The sequence below is a fragment of the Callithrix jacchus genome, chromosome Y (genome assembly GCF_049354715.1).
Source record: "Callithrix jacchus isolate 240 chromosome Y, calJac240_pri, whole genome shotgun sequence".
Lineage (NCBI taxonomy): Eukaryota > Metazoa > Chordata > Mammalia > Primates > Cebidae > Callithrix > Callithrix jacchus.
Genome location: NC_133525.1, coordinates 6,093,439 through 6,113,922, shown reverse-complemented (window position 1 = coordinate 6,113,922; position 20,484 = coordinate 6,093,439).

Here is a 20,484-nt window from a genome sequence, read left to right as displayed (position 1 = left end):
TTAACACGAATCTTAATTTCTCAAGTGTAACTCCAGATGTTGATGCTCATTCGCAGTGTCCAAGCCCCCATTATCCCAAAGTGCTTCATAGTGCTGCCTGCAGAAATGTAAATATTTACTCTGTAATCATCCTTTAATTTTTTTCCTGCCTCACAGAGTTTTTGACTGGCTGTTTTGGAAGACTATGTCTTAGTGTCCCTTAACAGTGGGGGAACCTGTGTGTGTGTGTGCAGACCTGACAAAATTCTCAGGCTTGGGGTTATCTTCTAGGTGAAGCTACTGATGGGGAGAGGGAGCTTTGATTTAGTTAAGGCTTGTCTGACTGCTCCACCTACCGGCTATGAAGGCAATATGCTACCCGCCTTTGAGGTTTTCAGCGTGGCTGGCTGCGAACACCCAATAAAAGTCGGGCATGGCGCATACCTGTCATCGGAGCACTTTGGGAGGCGGAGGCGGGCGGATCACCTGAGGTCAGGGGTACGAGACCAGACTGGCTTACATGGTGAAACCCAGTCTCTACTAAAAATACAAAAATTAGGTCTGGTGCGGTGGCTCACGCCTGTAATCCCAGCACTTTGGGAGACCGAGGCTGGCAGATCACCTGAGGTCACGAGTTCGAGACCAGCCTGGCCAACATGGTGAAACCCCGTCTCTGCTAAAAACGCAAAATTAGCCGGGCGTGGTGGCGGGCACCTGTAATTCCACCTAACCGGGAGGCTGAGGCAGGAGAATCACTTGTACCCGGGAGGCTCAGGTTGCAGTGAGCCGAGATCATGCTGTTGCACTCTAGACTGGGCAACAAGAGCGAAACGCCATCTCAAAGAACAAAAGAGTGTGTGTGCTCCTGGGTCCCTGTACATGGACGTTATGTGAGACGTGGGTTACTACCTGCAGAAGTCCGTCCTGCAGACCCCAAGTCAGCGACAGACCAACGAATGCACTCACATCATTCAGTGAATCAGGTGGGCTGGGGCTGGCCTTGAGGCTTTGAGAGACAAAATGCAGCCCATCCACCAAGACCCTCTGTGCATCCAGACTTTTATTCATACAGAGTTCTAAGTCAACACACTTGTGGATAATTAACATGGTGAAGAGAATGGTTCTCTAAACATTTTCCATAATAGTTTGCCAACCACCCCACGTGAATTCCAAGAGCTATCCACCATAGCCACTTGTCATAGTTTTCAAATCTGAGTAAAGTAACCCCTCCCCCCCACCAAAAATGCTCTTACTGTGTTCAGATGGATTTTAGAGTTTTCAAACTGGCTTGCTGTGGGAGACTTTTCAGCATTCAAACTTTTATATATTAAGTATCTTTTTTTTTTTTTCAGAAGGAATCTTGCTCTGTCACCCAGGCTGGAGTGCAGTGGCTCAATTTTGGCTCACTGCAACCTCCACCTCTGAGGTTCAAGCGATTCTCCTGCCTCAGCCTGCCAGGTAGGTGGGATTATAGGTTCACACCATTATGCCTGCTAATTTTTTGTATTTTTAGTAGAGATGGGGTTTCACCATGCTGGTCAGGCTGGTCTTGAACTCCTGATCTCATAATCTGCCCCACCTCGGGGTCCGAAAGTGCTGGGATTACAGGGGTGAGCCACTCTGCCCAGCCCTTTAGTACAATTTTTTTTTTTGAGATGGTGGGTCTTGCCCTGTCACCCAGGCTAGAATGAAATAGTAATATTATAGCTCACTGCAGTCTTGACTTCCTGGTTCCAACACTCCTCCTACCTAAGCCTCCAGATTGGCTCAAATCACAGGCTCGTGCAAACACACCCAGCTAATATTTTCATTTGTTTGTTCTATAGAGACAAGGTATCACTATGTTATCCAGGGTGGTCTTGAACTCTTGGACTCAAGGAATCCTTCTGCATTAGTCTCCCAAAGTGCTAACACAGCGTGTTACCAGGTGCAAGGTGATATTTTACCTTAGAAGAGTAGGGAGAGGAGAGAAGAGTGAGGAAGGGGGAGATGGGGACACAAAGGAAAGGAATGCAGAGAGAGATAAAGAGACAGAGAGGAGAGAGACAGAGACAGAGACAGAGACAGAGAGAGAGAGAGAGAGAGAGAGAGAGAGAGAGAGAGAGAGAGAGAGAAAGGGATAGAGACCCCCACACACACAGAAAGAAAGAGAGACTGATGGAAACTCTTTTTCCACCAGCCAAGAAGAGAACCAGCACCCCAGAAGAGGGGTTTGATTGAAGCCATCAACTGTATTACATCATGAGAACTGACTGGCTGTGTGACTATATATATACACCGTGTGACTCTATTGTGGCTTAACAATTAAATAATTATTTCCCAGTTATTCATTTGTCCAGTGAGGTATCCAGGAAACCCCGAGCAGACCACCAGCTCTCAGCACAGACAGCACAATACCAGGGATGGGTGGCAGGCATTTTGGTGCATGGCCAGCTGGTTCCCCTGCACCTGCCCAGGGATGCTGCTCTCCAGGCTACTGGTTTCCCAGCCTCATCACAGATGCCTTCATCCCCAGAATTTTAAGGGAGGGGATGCTGGAAGCTGGGGCAGGAGATGGGGGTGAGAATGAAGGTTTTCAGAGCAGAGACCATGACGGACCAATTTTCAGACTGCTTGAAAATGGAGCGTAACCCAAATTCTTAGGAGACTCTAGGGAAGAGTCAGAACCATGGCAATAGCCAAGATTGCATTTCCCGGGGCAGGAGTCTAAGAGTCAGAGTTAGATCTGTTTAGACTGAAACTTGAAAAATACAGGGATGGGAAAGTCTGATCTTTCCTCAAAGGGTGAACCGAAGACCATATGTATTAGTCTGTTTTCACACTGCTGATAGAAACATATCCAAACGGGGCGAATTACAGAGGAAAGAGAGATTTAACAGACTCACAGTTCCACATGCCTGGGGAGGCCTCAGAATCATGGCAGAAGGCAGGAAGGCGCAAGTCACATCTTACATGGGTGGCAGCAGGCAAAGAGAGAGAGCCGTGCAGCGGAACTCTCCTTCTTTAAAAAGATTGTATTTATTCATTATTATACTTTAGGTTCTGGGGTACACAGGCAGATTATGCAGGATTGTTTCACAGGTCTATATATGCCATGGTGGTTTGCTGCATGCATCCCCCCATTGTCTACATTAGGTAATTATATACATAATATTATATCATAATGATTATATGTAATATTATATTATAATTATATTATATACTTCTATAACATTCATATATAATTATATAATACAAGTACCCTGTCCCTCAGGCTGGAATGCAGTGGTGTGATCCCAGCTCAGTGCAGTCTCCACTTCCCAGGTTCAAGCCATCCTCCTGCCTCAGCCTCCTGAGTAGCTGTGATTACAGGCTCCCGCCATGGCATGCAGCGAATTCTTGGATTTTTGTAGAGACAAGGATTTTCCAGGTTGGCCAGGCTGGTCTGGAATGTCTGACTCAAGGGATCCGCCTGCCTCAGCCTCCCAAATATTTTTATATTTTTTAATTATGATTTTTTTTTATTTCCATAGGTTATTGGGAACAGGTGGTGTCTGGTTGAAGGAGCGAGCTCATTGGTGATGATTTGTGAGATTTTGGTGCACCCATCACCTTAGAAGTATACACTGCACCCTGCTTGTAGTCTTTCATCCCTCAGCCACTCCCACCCTGTCTCTGCCATTCCCCAAGTCCATTGTGTCATCCTTATGCCTTTGTATCCTCATAGCTTAGCTCCCACTTGTAAGTGGGAACACACGATGTTTGGTTTTTTCATTTCTCTTTACTTCTCTTAGCATAATAGTCTCCAATCCCATCCAGGTTGCTGAGAATGCCATTAATTCATTCCTTTTCATGGCTGAGTAGTATTCTTTCATATATATAGCCACAGTTTCTTTTTCTTTCCTTTTTTTAAGACAGTCATGCTCTGTTGCCCAGGCTGGAGTGCAGTTACATGATCCTGGCTCACTGCACCCTCTGCCCACTGGGTTCAAGTGATTCTTCTGCTTCAGCCTCCAGACTAGCTGGGATTACAGGTGCTCACCACCATGCCTGGCTATTTTTTGTATTTTTTATTAGAGACGGGGTTTCACCATGTTGGTCAGGCTGGTGTCAAACTCTTGACCTTGTGATCCGCGCCGTCAGTCTCCCAACATGCTGGGAAGTCATGAGGTTGTTAAGTGGAATTCATGCCTCCTGCAGGAAGGGGTTAGCTACTGTGGGAGTGTGGCCTCCTTATTTCTTTTGGGCGTGTTCCTTCTCACCTCTTTCACTTTCTCTCCATGATATGAACTACACTGAGGCCCTCACCAGATCAGCTGGGCATCTTGGGCTTCCCAGCCACCACAACTGCAAGGTAAAAATACCCTCTTTCAATTTTTATTTATTTATTTAGAGACAGAATCTGGCCCTGTTGCCCATGCTGGAGTTCAGTGGCGTGATCTTGGCTCACTGCAACCTCCTCCTCCTGGGTTCAAGCAATTCTCTGCCTCAGCCTCCTGAGTAGCTGGAATTACAGGTGCTTACCACCATAGCAGGCTAATTTTTTTGTGGGTTAATAGTAAAGATGGGGTTTCATCATTTTGTCTAGGCTGGTCTTGAACTCATGACCTTGTGATCCACCCACCTCGGCCTACCAAAGTGCTGGGATTACAAGCGTAAGCCACCACACCCAGCCATCAACCTCTATTTTAAATAAGTGTCTCCGTGTGTGGTATTCTGTGATAGCAACAGAAAACATACTAAAACATACCCTTTCTGCTCCTGGTGCTAATCTACACTGTCCCCTTCTCACAAAGGCCTGATCTGACACCCTCAGGGAGGGAGAGGTCTCCTCTTTGTTAAATATGGTTGTGATCAGGCCAGACGCTGTGACTCATGTCTGTAATCCCAGCACTTTAGGAGGCCAAAGCAGGTGGATCACTTGAGATCAGAGATTGAGACCAGCCTGGCCAACATGGTGAAACCTCTTCTCCAATAAAAGTACAGAAATTAGATGGGCATAGTGGTGCATGCCTATAATCCCAGCTACTCAGAAGGTGGAGGAAGGAGAATAGTTTGAATCCAAGAGGTGGAGGTTGCAGTGAGCCTAGATCGCACCACTGCACTACAGCCTGGCAACAGCAAGACTCTGTCAAAAAAAAAAAAAGAACTGATAATAGAAGTCCCATTTGATCCAGCAATCCCACTACTGGGTATTTTCTCTTTTCTTGCTAAGTATCTTTCCCTCTTTCTGGCAGGCCGCCACTGCGGACAGCATGTCTGTAGAGTTTGATCAGCTGCATTTGCTCCCAAGGCACCTGATGAAAGGGTTTTTCCCTCGTCTTTCTGCTAATGCATTTCTTCATCCTTCACGCATTCCTTCCCTCCTTTGCACCTACTGTGTTCTTGTGGTCAGGGAAGTATGTGCAAGGGAGTTCTGGTGGCCGAAGCATTCCGGTTCCTGGAGAAGAGAGGCATCGAAATAGGCAGACAGCATGAAAGGCACCGCCATGCTTGCATCAGGAGAGATGGTTTGCAGGAGTGCTGGTTTCTATGGCACCCCTCAGATTTCTTTCATTGAAGCCTCCTTGTTCGGCCTTTCCAATTGAAAAGTGCCTCAAATGTAGCTGGGGTTTGAAAAGCTTGAAACCAGAAGGCACCTCTGACATCGTGGTGAATGGTCAGGTCAGTGTGTGGGGCACATGTGGGCTGGGAAAGCCACGTCTTAGACACCCTCCAGCCCACATCTGCTCACAGTAATCTGTTTGCACATCTTAGGGTCTCCCTCACAACAGCTGTTGGGAACATAGGAGGAGAGGATGGTGGGTAAGGGTTCGGCAGGAGACACTTGCCAGCAGGTAGAGCTGGCATTCCAGCCTGGGACTGGTGCACCATTGATTTGTAAATTATTTTTTCCTGTACCCCCCTTTTCTCTCTCTCTGTCTCCCCTCTTTCACCTCTCTCTCACCTCTTTCCTTCTCTGTCTCTTCTCTCTCTCTCCCATCTCTCTCTTCTCCCTCTCTCTTTCTCTGTCTCTTACCCTCTCTCTTACTCTTACTCTCTTATTCCCTCTCATACTCATGTTTTACTGTTTTCACCTGAGGGAAGAGTGATGTAAAACTAGAACTTCGCTTTTTCTGGGGTATTTAGGAATGTGGGGCCGTGGGGTTTTCTCCACCTGTTTTGGGTCATTGCTTCCTGATTTCTCAGAGCTTTGCTATTAACAGCTCATTTCCCTCCCTTGGGGGCTAACTTTGACTTTCCTGGTGGAGAAAACAGTGAATAACTTTTCAAAGTCTCTTGTGTTGCTGACCTGGTTATTGTCATCAAATTCTTATGATTTCTGAGACATCTCTTTGGCATGTTAAGCAGACTGAGTTTGGACAGTGGGAACATAGAAAGTGTAAGTATTGCTTGTTTTTGTTTTTGTTGGACTTTTGGTTCTTTTTATTTGAAACAGAGTTTCACTCTTGTTCCCCAGGCTGGAGTGCAGTGGTGCAAACTCAGCTCCCTATAACCTCCACCTCCCGGGTTCAAACCTGCCTCAGCTTCCTGAGTAGCTGGGATTATAGGCATGCATCTGCAGGCCCAGCTAATTTTTGTATTTTTAATAGAGACAGGGTTTCTCTATGTTGGTCAGGCTGGTCTTGAACTTCTGACTTCATGATCTGTCTGCCTCGGCCTCCCATGGGGGATATTGTAGTACTTCCTGGTCATACATATAATAGTAGCACTTCCTGGTTCACAGGGACAGTGCAACACTTCCTAGTTAATTCGGATAATTATAGGACTTTTTGGATTGCAGGGACATTGTCATACTTTCTGGTTCATATGGATAATTATAGAACTTCCTGGATCCTAAAGATATTTGCAACCCTCTGATTTGTAGGGGTAATTGTAGCACTTCCTGTTTTACATTGTAGTACTTCCTGGTTCATACGGATAATAGTAGTACTTCCTGGTTCCCAGGGACATTGCAACACTTCCAGTTCATACAGATAATTGTAGCACTTCCTGCTTTGCAGGGACATTGCAATACTTTTTGGTTCATAGGGAATATTGTAGCACTTCCTGTTTCTTATGAATACTGTAATACTTTCTGGTTCATAGGGATATTGCAGTACTTTCTGGTACATAAAGATAATGGTAGTGGTTCCTGGTTCATATGGATAATAGTGGTACTTCCTGGTTCACAGCGGCATTACAAAACTTCCTAGTTCATTCAGATAATTGTAGACTTCCTGGTTTGCAGGGATATTGCTACACTTTCTGGTTCATATCTATCATTGTAGAACTTTCTGGTTCATTAGACATTTGCCACCCTCTCGTTCCTAGAAGTAATTGTAGCACTTCCTGTTTCATAGGCACGTTGTAATACTTCCTGGATCATATGGATAATTGTAGCACTTCCTGGTTCATATGAATAATAGTAGCACTTCCTGGTTCACAGGAACATTGCAACACTTCTGGTTCAGACAGATAATTGTAGCACTTCCTGCTCTGCATAGACATTGCAAAACTTTTTGGTTCATTGGGAATATTGTAACACTTCCTGTTTCATACGAACATTGTAATTCTTCCTGGTTCATAGGGACATTGTAGTACTTCCTGGTTCATACGGTTAATGGTAGTACTTCTTGGTTCGCAGGGTCATTGCAACAATTCCTAGTTCATTCAGGTAATTGTAGACTTTCTGGTTTGCAGGTATATTGTCACACTTTCTGGTTTATATCGATAATTGTAGAGCTTTCTGGATCATAAAGATATTTGCAACCCTCTGGTTCCTAGGGATAATTGTAGCACTTCCTGTTTCATAGGGACATTATAATACTTCCTGGCTCATATGGATAATGGTAGTACTTCCTGGTTCAAAGGAGCATTGCAACAATTCCTAGTTCATTCAGGTAATTGTAGACTTCCTGGTTTGCAGGGATATTGTCACGCTTTCTGGATCATATCAATAATTGTAGAACTTTCTGGTTCATAAAGACATTTGTAACCCTCTCGTTTCTAGGGGTAATTGTAGCACTTCCTGTTTCATAGGAACATCGTAATACTTCCTGGTTCATATGGATAATTGTAGCACTTCCTGGTTCATGTGAATAATAGTAGCACTTCCTGATTCACAGGGACATTGCAATATTTTGGGTTCATACAGATAATTGTAGTGCTTCCTGCTTTGCAGGGACATTGCAATACCTTTTTGGTTCATAGGGAATGTTGTAACACTTTCTGTTTCATATGGACATTGTAATACTTTCTGGTTCATAGGGACATTGTAGTACTTCCTGGTTCCCACAGATAATGGTAGTACTTCCTGGTTAACAGAGACATTGCAACAATTCCTAGTTCATTCAGATAATTGTAGAACTTCCTGGTTTGCAGGGCTATTGTCACAGCTTCTGGTTCATATGGATAATTGTAGCACTTCCTGGTTCATGAAGACATTTACAACCCTCTGGTTCCTAGTGGTAATTGTAGCATTTCCTGTTTCATAGGGACATTGTAATACTTCCTGGTTCATATGAGTAATTGTAGCACTTCTTGGTTTATACAGATAGTAGTAGCACTTCCTGGTTCACAGGAACATAGCAACACTTCCTGGTTCATTCGGATAATTGTAGAACTTTTTGGTTTGCAGGGACATTGTCACACTCTCTGGTTCATAGGGATAATTGTAGCACTTCCTGGCACATAGGGGAATTGCGACACTTACTGGTTCATAGTGACAGTGCAACACTTCCTGGTTTATATGGATAATTGTGTCACTTCCTGGTTCATAAGGACATTGCAACACTTCTTGGTTCATCCTGATAATGGTAGCACTTCACGGTTCATAGGGATATTGCAACACTTTCTGGTTTATGTGGATAATAGTAGTCCTCTTTGTTTCATAGGAACATTGCAACACTTCCTGTTTCATCATCCCCTATTCTGCCATTTGCCTCAGACCTAGGAAGTTACTCACAAATCTATTTCCTATCCCATGGATTTGACTATTAGGGGCATTTTGAAGAAATGGTATCCCACACCATGCAGTTTTGTGCTTGGCTTCTTTCACTCAGCATCACATTTTTGAGGTCCGTCGATGTACTATGCATCTGAATTCCATTCCTTTTGATGGCTGAATGACATTCCATTGTATGAGGAGACCACATTTTGTTTATCTGCACCTGTTGATGGGCAGTGAGTTCTTTCCACTGTGCAACTACCATAAATAATGTTTAGCACTTAGTGTACAGTTAGGACGTCTATGTATGTAGTTGTCGGAGTGCGTGTCTTCAATTTTTTGGGTAAATACCCAGCAGGGGAATGGCTGGGTCGTATGAAAACTCTGTTTAACCACTGAAGGATCCACCAAGCTGCTTTTCAAAGCAGCTGCACCATTGCACCATCCCACAAACAATACGAGAGAGTTCCAGTTTCTGCACATCTGAGCCCACAGTTGTCCCTGTCCATCTTTGTCATTAGAGCTATCGTAGTGTGTAAAATGGGCTATCTCACTGTGGTTTCGATGTTCATTTCCCTGATGACCAAATAGGTTGGTTTTCAAGTTTTCTTGGTCTTTCTTTTTCTTTATCAAGGAGATGACTAATGAGTAATACATAAATAAATGTTTCTTACCCACCGTTTTGATGAATTTTATTCATCGTCATAATAATGCTTGACCTTATTTGCTTCTCTGTCAGCTATGGGTATCTAAATATTAGTTTCAGGAATGAACCGTGCTTTCTCTAACCCCCAAATCCCAAGATCTATCCAGGACACTGCCTGAAACACAGAAAGCATTAAACAAATACAGATTAAATATAATAGCAAACGCATGTTTTATCTTAAAATATCAGCAGTTGTTCCATTTGCAGTGGCTCACACCTGTAATTCCAGCACCTTGGGAGGCTGAGGTGTGCGGATCACCTGAGGTCAGGAGTGTAAGACCAGCCTGGCCAACCTGGAGGAGCCCCATCAGTACTAAATATACAAAAATTAGCCTAGTGTGGTGGCAGGCACCTGAAATCGTAGCTGCGCAAAAAGCTGAGGCAGGAGAATTGCTTGAACTCTGGAGGCAGAGGTTGCAGTGAGCCTAGATCCCACCATTGCACTCCAGCCTGGGTGACAGAGTGAGACTCTGTCTCAAAAAAAAAAAAAAAATAATTCAATGTGAAGACTAAGATACTGTTGACAACTTATGTGTGTATGCTTATATATGTGTATATACACATATATATGTGTGTGTATATATGTACGTATATATATATACACACACATACACACATACAAGCGTAAATATATATACAACCATTTATATACATATATAAGCATACCCACATTATATACATACATATAATAGAGACACACACACATACGCACATATACTTACACACGTCTTTATGAAAGACAGACCTAGGATATTTTCCCCATAGTCAGGTCCAAGGCAGATAGTTGAAAATGCCTTATTTCTAATTTGTGGTTAAAATAAAACTGAGAAGATTTCATTATTTTTGTCAGAGACCTTTTTCAGTGTTTGTTTTAGACTAGGGGGTTCGTACGCAGGTGTGTTACCTGGATGTACTGTCTGGTGCTGAAGTTTGGGGTGTGATGGATCCCATTACACAGGGAGTGAGCATAGCACCCAATAGGTAGTTTCCAGTTCTTACCCCATCCCTCCCTCCCACCTCTAGAAGTCCCCAGTGTGTGTTCCCATGTTTGTGTCCATGAGTAACCAATATGTAGATCCACTTGCAAATGAGAACATGCAATATTTGGTTTTCTGCGAAGACCAGCTCGGTCGTAGAGACCCCAACCCAGGCGGCACTGGAGGAATTAAGAAACGGACACAAAGATAGAGTGCAAAAGTGGGGTCAGAGTGAGACATCAGGGGACTGACAGCGTTTCCTAGCTGAAAGCCCAGAGCGACTCTGACCCACGTATTTATTTGTGAACAAGTGATTATTTTGAATAAGCAGGTGCGCAGTGTTTCTTCGTAGAATAAAGATAGACTCAACAGGCAGATAGTGCCTGTTCTCTACTAAGATAGAAATAAGCTGGAAAGCACTCGTTGCGACTTAACAATGGGGACAAGTTTATGTATTCAGTGTTTGGGGAGCTGGCTTAACTTGTGTGTGACCGGTATGCACTGCTTGCTGATTCTAGCAGTTTTCTGCCTGGGGATGGCTTCGTGTTCCTTGCCATCACCTCTCAGCAAACAACATATATTCCATCACACACATGTTAAGAGCTCCTCCTAACAGTTTTCTGTTTCTGGATGAGTTTGATGATGATAAGAAGCTCCAGCTCCATCCATGTCACCGCAGAGGACGTGGTTTTGTTCTTTTCTATGGCTGTATCATATTTACGTCACGGTGTCTGTGGTCTACGTTTTTTTTTATCCAATCCACCACTGATGGACATTTAGGTTGATTCCATGTCTTTGCTATTGGGAATAGTACTGTGGTAAACATATGTGTGCAGGAGTCTTTTTGGGAGGGCAATTTATTTTTCTTTATGTATAGACCCAGGAATCGGATTGCTGAACTAAATGGTAGTTCTCTTATTAGTTCTTTGAGAAATCTGGAAGATATGTTTTGCAATGAACTTCTTGCAGCTTTTCACTGCCTCCCTTTTAAAGTACATCCAGAAGGGTGACCCTACTTTGGTGCACAGAACCTGGGTAAAAAATAAATGTGACCAGCTGGGTGTGGTGACTCACACGTGTAATCTCAGCATGTTAGGAGGCCAAGGCAGATGGATCATCTGAAGTCGGCAGTTTAAGACCAGCCTGGCCAACATGGAGAAACCCCATCTCTATTAAAAATACAAAAAATTAGCCAGGCGCGGTGACAGGTGCCTGTCATCCAAGCTACTCGGGAGGCTGAGGCACAGGAGAATTGCTTGAACCTGGGAGCCAGAGTTTGCAGTGAGTTGCGATGGTGCCACTGCACTCCAGCCTGGCCACAGAATGAGACTCCATCTCAAATAAATAAATAAACAAACATGACCTGCTGCGGCCACCTCCAAGGGTCCTGGATAGGAGCAGAAGGAAGTGAAAAGCAGGAGATGAAAATTTCAAACCTTGCAAGCTGGAAATGTTCTTCCTGATATTACCGATGCTTGTGTAGTCAGACACGTTGAAAGCGACTCTAAGGCTTCCTGCCGTCCTTATGTTCTGAATATGTACAAGGTAGAAAATTATCCTGCACTTTTTTCCCAGCTCATTGAAACATTTTAGGAAGGAACATTTCCACATGGACAGCAGGTTTAAATACTTAATTAGTTAGTACTATGAACAAACAGAAGAATCTCTGAGGCAGAAGGGAAATAAAAAGGAAACTTGGTCTCCGTTTAGTTATGTTTCTCATAAACGTTTTCCCGAGAGCAAAGATGTTCTCTTTTATATTAAAAATACAGAGAAACACTTGACTTCTCATTAGCCCAAGGAAATACTGTGGACATTTTTATTACCCTAAAAAGTCACATTTTCCAAAGACACCAAACAGAGATGGAACATTGTGTTTGCCTGTTTCTGGCTAGCATGTCTGGCTACTGACTGGATTTAATTAATTAATTAATTAATTTTCTTGAGACAGAGTCTCGCTCTGTCACCCAGGCTGGAGTGCAATGGCATGATCTCGGCTCACTGCAACCTCTGTATTCTCAGTTCAAGTGATTCTCCTGCCTGAGCCTCCCTAGTAGCTGGGATTACAGGCTCCTGCCACCATGTTCAGCTAATTTTTTGTATTTTCAGTAGAGATCGGGTTCTGCTATGTTGACCAGGCTGGTCTCAAACTCCTGACCTCAGGTATTACACTGGAAGCTTTGCCTTCCACTTTGTCTGGGAATTTATTTTTCAATGACTAAAATAATATATTAACTTACTGGTAAAATTCATATTCAGCAAGGGCTTGTGGGCACCTGAGGCTTTTGGCTGGCTCAGTCACCTCTGCCAGTGAAGAAAACAAAGAGATAGGGTATTCCACTCAGGGACAGCTTGAAAAGAGAGATGTCAGAGAGCTTCCTGGTTCCATTAGCGGAGTGGGATTTTGGCTGTCACTCTTCAAGGATGAAAAGGTGGAGAGGACACTGGGCTACAGATAGGACACTCATTTAAATGATTTTAAAAGTTCCCATTTGGCTGGACACAGTGGCTCACCCCCTGTCATCCCAGCACTCTGGAGGCAGACATGGGATGATCACTTGAGGTCAGGAGTTCGAGACCAGCCTGACCACCATGGTGAAACTCTATCTTGACTAAAAATACAAAAATTATTTTTATATTTTTGAATATAAAAATATTTATATTAAATTTCAAGGTGTAAGTAGCAGGGATTTCAGGCATGGAGGCGAGCCGCCCATCATCCCCGCTACTTGGGAGCCTGAGGCAGGAGCATCACTTGAATCCGGGAGGCAGAGGTTACAGTGAGCCAAGATCACACCTCTGCATCACAGCCTGGATCACACAGTGAGACTCCATCTCAAAAAAAAAAAAGAAAGACAGAAAGGAAAAAAGGAAGGAAGGAAGGAAGGAAGGAAGGAAGGAAGGAAGGAAGGAAGGAAAGAAGGAATAAAAAGAAAAGGTTCCATCTTAGCGAGCTCTGCTTGTTCTCCCCACCTGTGACCTTAGCCTCCAAAGTCAGCCTGGCTTTGCCCCTTGGTGCTGCTTTGCAGCCATACTGTTGGGTGAACGTCTCTATGAGACCTGTGGCTAGTCACTACTAAATCCGAGTCTGCGAGGAGGTTCACACCTGTCACCCCAGCACTTTGGGAGAATGAGGCCAGCAGATCACGAGGTCAAGAGATCGAGGCCAGCAGATCACGAGGTCAAGAGATCAAGACCAGTCTGGCCAACATAGTGAAACCCTGGATGTTGTTACTGGTCAGGGACGGCTTTTTCATGAGTCAGGTTCATGAGTCAGGACCTGTCAAGCGCTTTACTGCCCGGGTCCAGGAGAGGGACTGAATGTCTCTGTCCTGGCATCCTCTAATTTACTTGACATGTATGCACGTTCTCCAGTGTCAGAGTTATTTTTTTTGTTTGTTTCTTGTGGGGTTTTTGTTGTTGTTTGGTATTTTATTTTATTTTACTTTTTTGAGATGGACTCTCACTCTGAAGCCCAGGCTGGGGTGCAGTGGCACGATCTCAGCTCACTGCAACCTCCGCCTCCTGGGTTCAAGTGACTCTCCTGCCTCAGCTTCCCAAGTACCTGGGATTACAGGTGTCCGCCATCATGACTGGATAATTTTTGTATTTTTGTAGAGATGGGGTTTCACCATGTTGGCCAGGCTGGTCTTGAACTCCCGACCTCAGGTGATCCGCCCACCTCAGCCTCTCAAATTGCTGGGATTACAAGCATGAGCCACCATGCCCAGCCAGGTATATATATTTTTTCTCAGTTCAAGAATGAACTTTTCTTAGAATCCTCTAGCTAAAATGGTGCTTCTCCACTTTTATTTATTAAAAATACCTAATGCTAGTGATCACACTTTTGGGCTCAAACATCCTAGTTATGGAAAGAGGAGATGCCACAATGAATGCCACACTAAAAATGTGCCCTGGAGAGTTTCACAAGGGAAGAAAGTGTCATCTCAGGGAGGGCAAACTAGACATGCTTTGCACACACTGGTCATTCATGGGTATGATTAGAAGAAATCCCACACGGTGGCTTAATGTGCCTTTCCCTGATGATTCATGATGTTCACACACACAAAAAAGAGGTCCCACACAGACCTCAGAATAGACCCAGACGGGGTCTCGAATACTCTAATGCCAGTATTAGACTCTAATACTCCAATGCCATCTGACGTAAGAATTTATCACATTACCCTAAGAATTTTACACATTACAAAGGAAATTTGTGTTGTCACAGTTCCAGACCCCAGAAGTCTGAGATCTAACTGAGCAGGACTGTGCTCCCTCACGAGGGTCATTCCTGCCTCTCTCAGCTCCTGGGGACTCCAGGTGTCCTGGGCTTGCAGCCACATCACTCCATTCCCTGCCTCATCTCCACAAGACCTTCTCCTCTGTGTCTACAAATCTCTCTCTCCTTATAAGGACACTAGTTATTGGATTTAGAGCCCCCCTCCACCTCTAAGATGATCTCATCTCAAGAACCTTCACTTAAATATGTCTGCCAGGACCTTTCTTCTAAATAAGATCCTTTTTCTAGATTTTCAGGGTGAGGGCATGCACATCGCCTTTTATGACTCACAACGATATGCAGCCCTGGCATGCAGTCATGCAAGTGGAATACTTAGGCGGACTCTCCAGGCCTGCGTGGGAAGGGAGTGTGTGGTGGGGTGATCATACCACAGCAAAGAGGAGGAAGGAAAACCCCTGTCCTCCTCCAGCTTTTTGAGGTACCAGGAAAGAGCAAACCCAGCAATTCCAGGGCAATGGTCAAAGTTTGTAGGTATAGACCATGAGAAGCCATGAGCACAGAAGCTGGTGCTGAAGGGGGCACAGACGTGGTAACAGACACGGGATATTAGGGGATCGCCTGAGGTGGGGCCGACCATCATGGGGGGAATGGCAGAAAGTAAAGGTGATTGAAAGGGAGGATGGACACCTGTAACATCAGCTCCAAGAGCTCAGGAAAGTTGAGACGTGGGTCCCAGCACCTGAGGAAGTCTGCCCTGCAGACCCTGAGTCAAGGACAGATGATTGAACGCATTCTCACACCGTTACAGTGATACAAGTGAGCTGGGGATGGCCACTGGCTGCTTTCAGAGGGCAAAATGCAACCCATAGACCCAGACCCTCTGTGCATCCACACGTTTATTTATAACAGAGGCTCTAAGTCAATACACTTGTGGATAATTCACGTGGTTAAAAGAGTGAGTTTTTTAAAATTGCATTTTAGGTTTTGGGGTACATGTGAAGAACATGCAAGATAGTTGCATAGGTACACATGCGGCAGTGTGATTTGCTGCCTTCCTCCCCTTCACCTATATCTGGCATTTCTCCCCATTCTATCTCTCCCCTGCTCCCCACCCCGCACTGTCCCTCCCCTATTTCCCCCCAAGAGACCGCAGTGTGTAGTGCTCAGCTCCCTGTGTCCATGTGTTCTCATTATTCAACACCCGCCTATGACTGAGAACATGCGGTGTTTGATTTTCTGCTCTTGTGTCAGTTTGCTGAGAATGATGGTTTCCAGGTTCATCCATGTCCCTACAAAGGACATGAACTCATTGTTTTTCATGTCTGCATAATATTCCATGGTGTATATGTGCAACATTTTCCCTGTCCAGTCTATCATCGACGGGCATTTGGGTTGGTTCCAGGTCTTTGCTATTGTAAACAGTGCTGCAATGAACATTCATGTGCATGTGTCCTTAGAGTAGAACGATTTATAATCCTTTGGATATATACCCAGCTCATCATTTTTGATGGCTGCATAGTATTACCTGGTGTATATGTGTCACATTTTCCCTGTCCAGTCTATCATCGACGGGCATTTGGGTTGGTTTCAGGTCTTTGCTATTGTAAACAGTGCTGCAATGAACATTCATGTGCATGTGTCCTTAGAGTAGAACGATTTATAAGCCTTTGGATATATACCCAGTAATGATTTTACAAACAATAGAAGCTTTAGGTTCTGGGGCTCAGAGTAAACACTATTAACGGGTAATTCCCCTTTGACCTTCCCCAGAGGGGAGCACCCAGCACAAAATTCACATGAGTGACCAGTGAGAGTGGAGAGAAATGCATGGGGGGTGAGGTCTTTGATCGGCTCTCTCTCTTTCCTATGCTAACGTTAATGAGCAGCTGCCTTCAGCCTGCCCCAATAAAACCTTCTCGGCCTTCCAACATGTTTGAGACTATCAGTTATAACTTTCCCTAAATATTTTCTGTGACATGCTTGCCCGTCCCCCCACCCCGAATGCATAACAACAGAAAGTGTAGATGGGAGCTCCGTTTCCATCCAAGACTGAGCCTCATTCACACTTTGGTGCATGGTTGCTGACACTCTCATAGAAAGGGTGAAGCATGGCGGGGGGGGTGGAAAAAAAGGAGGAGGAGGAGGATAGGGGCTGTGGGGAAAGGAGTGAGCAGAATCACAGAAACAGACCACTAACTTACTTCTAGGAAGTATTCAAAGGCCAGGTGCAGTGGCTCATGTCTGGAACCCCAGCTACTCAAGGGACTGAGAGAGGAGGATCGCTTGGGACCAGGACTTTGACATTAGCCTGAGCTAACATGGTGAAACCCTGTCTCTACTGAAAATACAAAAATTGGCCGGGTGTGCTGGTGGGCACTTATAATCCAGCTACTTGGGAGGCCGAGGCAAGAAAATTGCTTGAACTCAGAAGGTGGAGGTTGCAGTGAGCTGAAATCATGGCATCGCACTCCAGCCTGGGCGACAGAGTGAGACTGTCTCATAAAAAAAAAAAAAAGACACAGGTTGTCAAAGAAAAAAAAAAAAAAGATATAGGGCGGGGACACTTGCTCATGCCTGTAATTCTAGCACTTTGGGAGGTTAAGGCAGGAGGATTGCTTGAGACCAAAAACTCAAAGCCAGACGGGGCAACATAGTGAGACCCCATCTCTAAAAACAACAGCAACAACAAAAAAACCAGAAATATACATGGTGACACCTGTATTCACGCTCATCACATGCTGCAGATACATGCTGTTTAGAAGGGAGGGAGCCTCGTTCCTGAGTGGGCTGTGAGGATGTGTGTGTTGTTGTGGCAACAAATGGCCAACACTGAAAACAACAGGTTTATTTTCTTACCTGTATTTCTGTAGGTCAGGAGTCTGAAATGGATTGCAGTTTTCATAACAAGGTGTTGGCAGGATTGCAGTGTCTGCAAAATCTCTAGCAGAGCATTCATCCTTGCTTTTGAGGTTTTAGAAGGTACCTGCCGTTTTTATCTCATTGGCTGTGACCCCACCATTAAGGCATATCACTCTGAGCTCTGCTTCCAGCCTCACATTCCCTATTTCTGTGGTCGAATATCTCCCTTCTCCTCATAAAAGCCCTGTGACCCCATTGTGATTCCGTGGAGAATTCAAACAATATCTTAAGATCCATACCTGGATCCCATCTGCAAATTGTTCTTTGTCCTAAGAATTAGAACATCTCCAGGGATCAGGATCATACCTGCCACATCGGGTTTGGACACTTGATGGGATCAGGGAGCCTGATGAGGGAGGGTGTCATCTCTGAGGGTCTGGGTCAAAGTGAGCCAAGTAGCTGGAACAGGTGGACACAGGACACCATTTTGGCAGAAGTAAGAAAGGCAGCTGGGGACATCTCTACCTCTAGGGTCATAGATTGGGACACAGGCACTGAGAACCTCCCACCAGGAGAGGGAACCATCTACATATAAAGAGAAAGACAGGCAGAGTCCAAGGGGAGCACTTTGGGAGGCTGAGGTGGGCAGGTCACATGAGGTCATGAGTTCAAGACCAGCCCGGCCAAACCAGCTTAAAGATGATGAAACCCCATCTCTACTAAGAATACAAAAATTAGCCAGGCGTGGTGGCACGTTCCTATAATCCCAGCTGCTTGCAAGGCTGAGGCACAAGAATTGCTTGAAGCTGTAAGGCAGAGGTTGTAGTCAGCTGAGGTTGTGCCACTGAGCTTCAACCTCTGCAATAAAACAAAACTTAGTCTTAAAAATAAAGATACAAAAACTAGCTGGGCGTGGTAGCACATGCTTGTGATCCCAGCTACTTGGGAGGCTGAGGCAGGAGAATTTCTTGTACCCAGGAGGTGGAGGAGGTTGCAGTGAGCCGAGATCACATCGCTGCACTCCAGCCTGGATGACAGAGCAAGGCTCGGTCTTAAAAAAAAAAGACAAAAATTAGCCGGGAGTGGTGGCACACACCTGTAATCCCAGCTACTTGGGAGGCTGAGGCATGAGGTCAGGAGTTTGAGACCAGTCTGGCCAACACAGGGAAAACCCATTTTCACTAAAAATACAAAAATTAGCTGGGTATGGTGGTGTGCGCCTGTAATCCCAGCTATGCAGGAGGCTGCGGCAGGACAATCATTTGAACCTGGGAGGTGGAGGTTGTAGAGCTGACGTCACACCATTGCACTCCCGTCTGGGTGATAAAGTGAGACTCAGTCTTAAAAAAATTTAGCCAAGTGTGGTAGCACATGCCTGTAATCCCAGCTACTTGGGAGGCTGAGGCACAGAATCCCTTGAACTCGGGAGGCAGAAGTTGCAGTGAGTTGAGATGGAGCCACTGCACTGCAGCCTGGATGACAGAAGGAGACTCCATCTCAGAAAAAGAAACAGCAAAGAGAAAGATACACATTGTTTATGCAGCAGGACCATGCCTACAAGCAGCTAAGACTAACAGAGAAGCTATCCAGCCTCAGAGAGATGGACCCAGGTCGTGTCACTGGATTCTTTTCAAGGAAAGATTTGGTTTTTAGTTCCTTTAGCTACCCTCTTTGGGGAAACCCAGCAGACTCTTATGAGCTCAGATGGAATGAACGTTGCAATTAATCACTCCGAGAAACAATTCCATTAGCAATGGGTACATAAGTGGAAGCAACAGCACTGTGGGATCAGAGCCAGGATCTGAGAGATGCAGAGCTGGGAGGCAGGAGGGAGCTCTCTGGGAGCAAGCAGAGGCACCCGGTACAATGCACATGGCAAGCAAGGCTGGCTCCTGGGGATGGTCAAAGGGAACTTTTCTTTTTTGAGACGGAGTTTTGCTCTCGTTACCCAGGCTGGAGTGCAATGGCATGATCTCGGCTCACCGCAAACTCCGCCTCCCGGGTTCAGGTAATTCTTTTGCCTCAGCCTCCTGAGTAGCTGGGATTACAGGCACGTGCCTCCGTGCCCAGCTAATTTTTTGCATTTTTAGTACAGATGGGGTTCCACCATGTTGACCAAGATGGTCTCGATCTCTTGACCTCATGATCCACCCACCTCAGCGTCCCAAAGTGCTGGGATTACAGGTGTGAGCCACCAAAAGGGCCCTTTTCAAGGTTGAGGGTTGACTGTTTCCTCACTTCATTCCCCTCCATGCCACACCCTGCCTGATTTTCTCTTTCCCTCCTCACTGGGCCCTCTGGGATGCTCAGTTCCATTGACCACAGGCCCTTTGCACGTGCCACACTTGCTACACAAACCTCCTTCTGCCTGCACTTTGTGCTGCTGTCATTATTCTTCAGCTGCCAGCTCCCCTGTCACTTCCCCTTAAGGATTCACATCTGTGTCCCTGCCTAATGCAAGCTGATCACATTGTAAGCCTCTAGAAGCCTCACCTGCTCACCACTGCTCTGACCACAGCACTGATTTTAGGTCACAGTTTTGTTTAAATTTCTGCTTTCCCTGTTAGACGCTAAGTAACATGAGAATGAGTGTCTGGCCATGGTTTGCCCATCTGTGCATCTCCAGGACTGGATGGGTTCTGGGACATGCAATAGTGTTCAAAGCTGGGTGACCTGGCTTTGAAGAAGGAGAGCTTCACACACATGGGTGAACGTGTGCTTATTCTCACCACTACACTGCCTAGCTTTTATTTATTTATTTATTTATTTAGACAATCTCACTCTGTCCCCCAGGCTGGAGTGCAATGGTGTGATC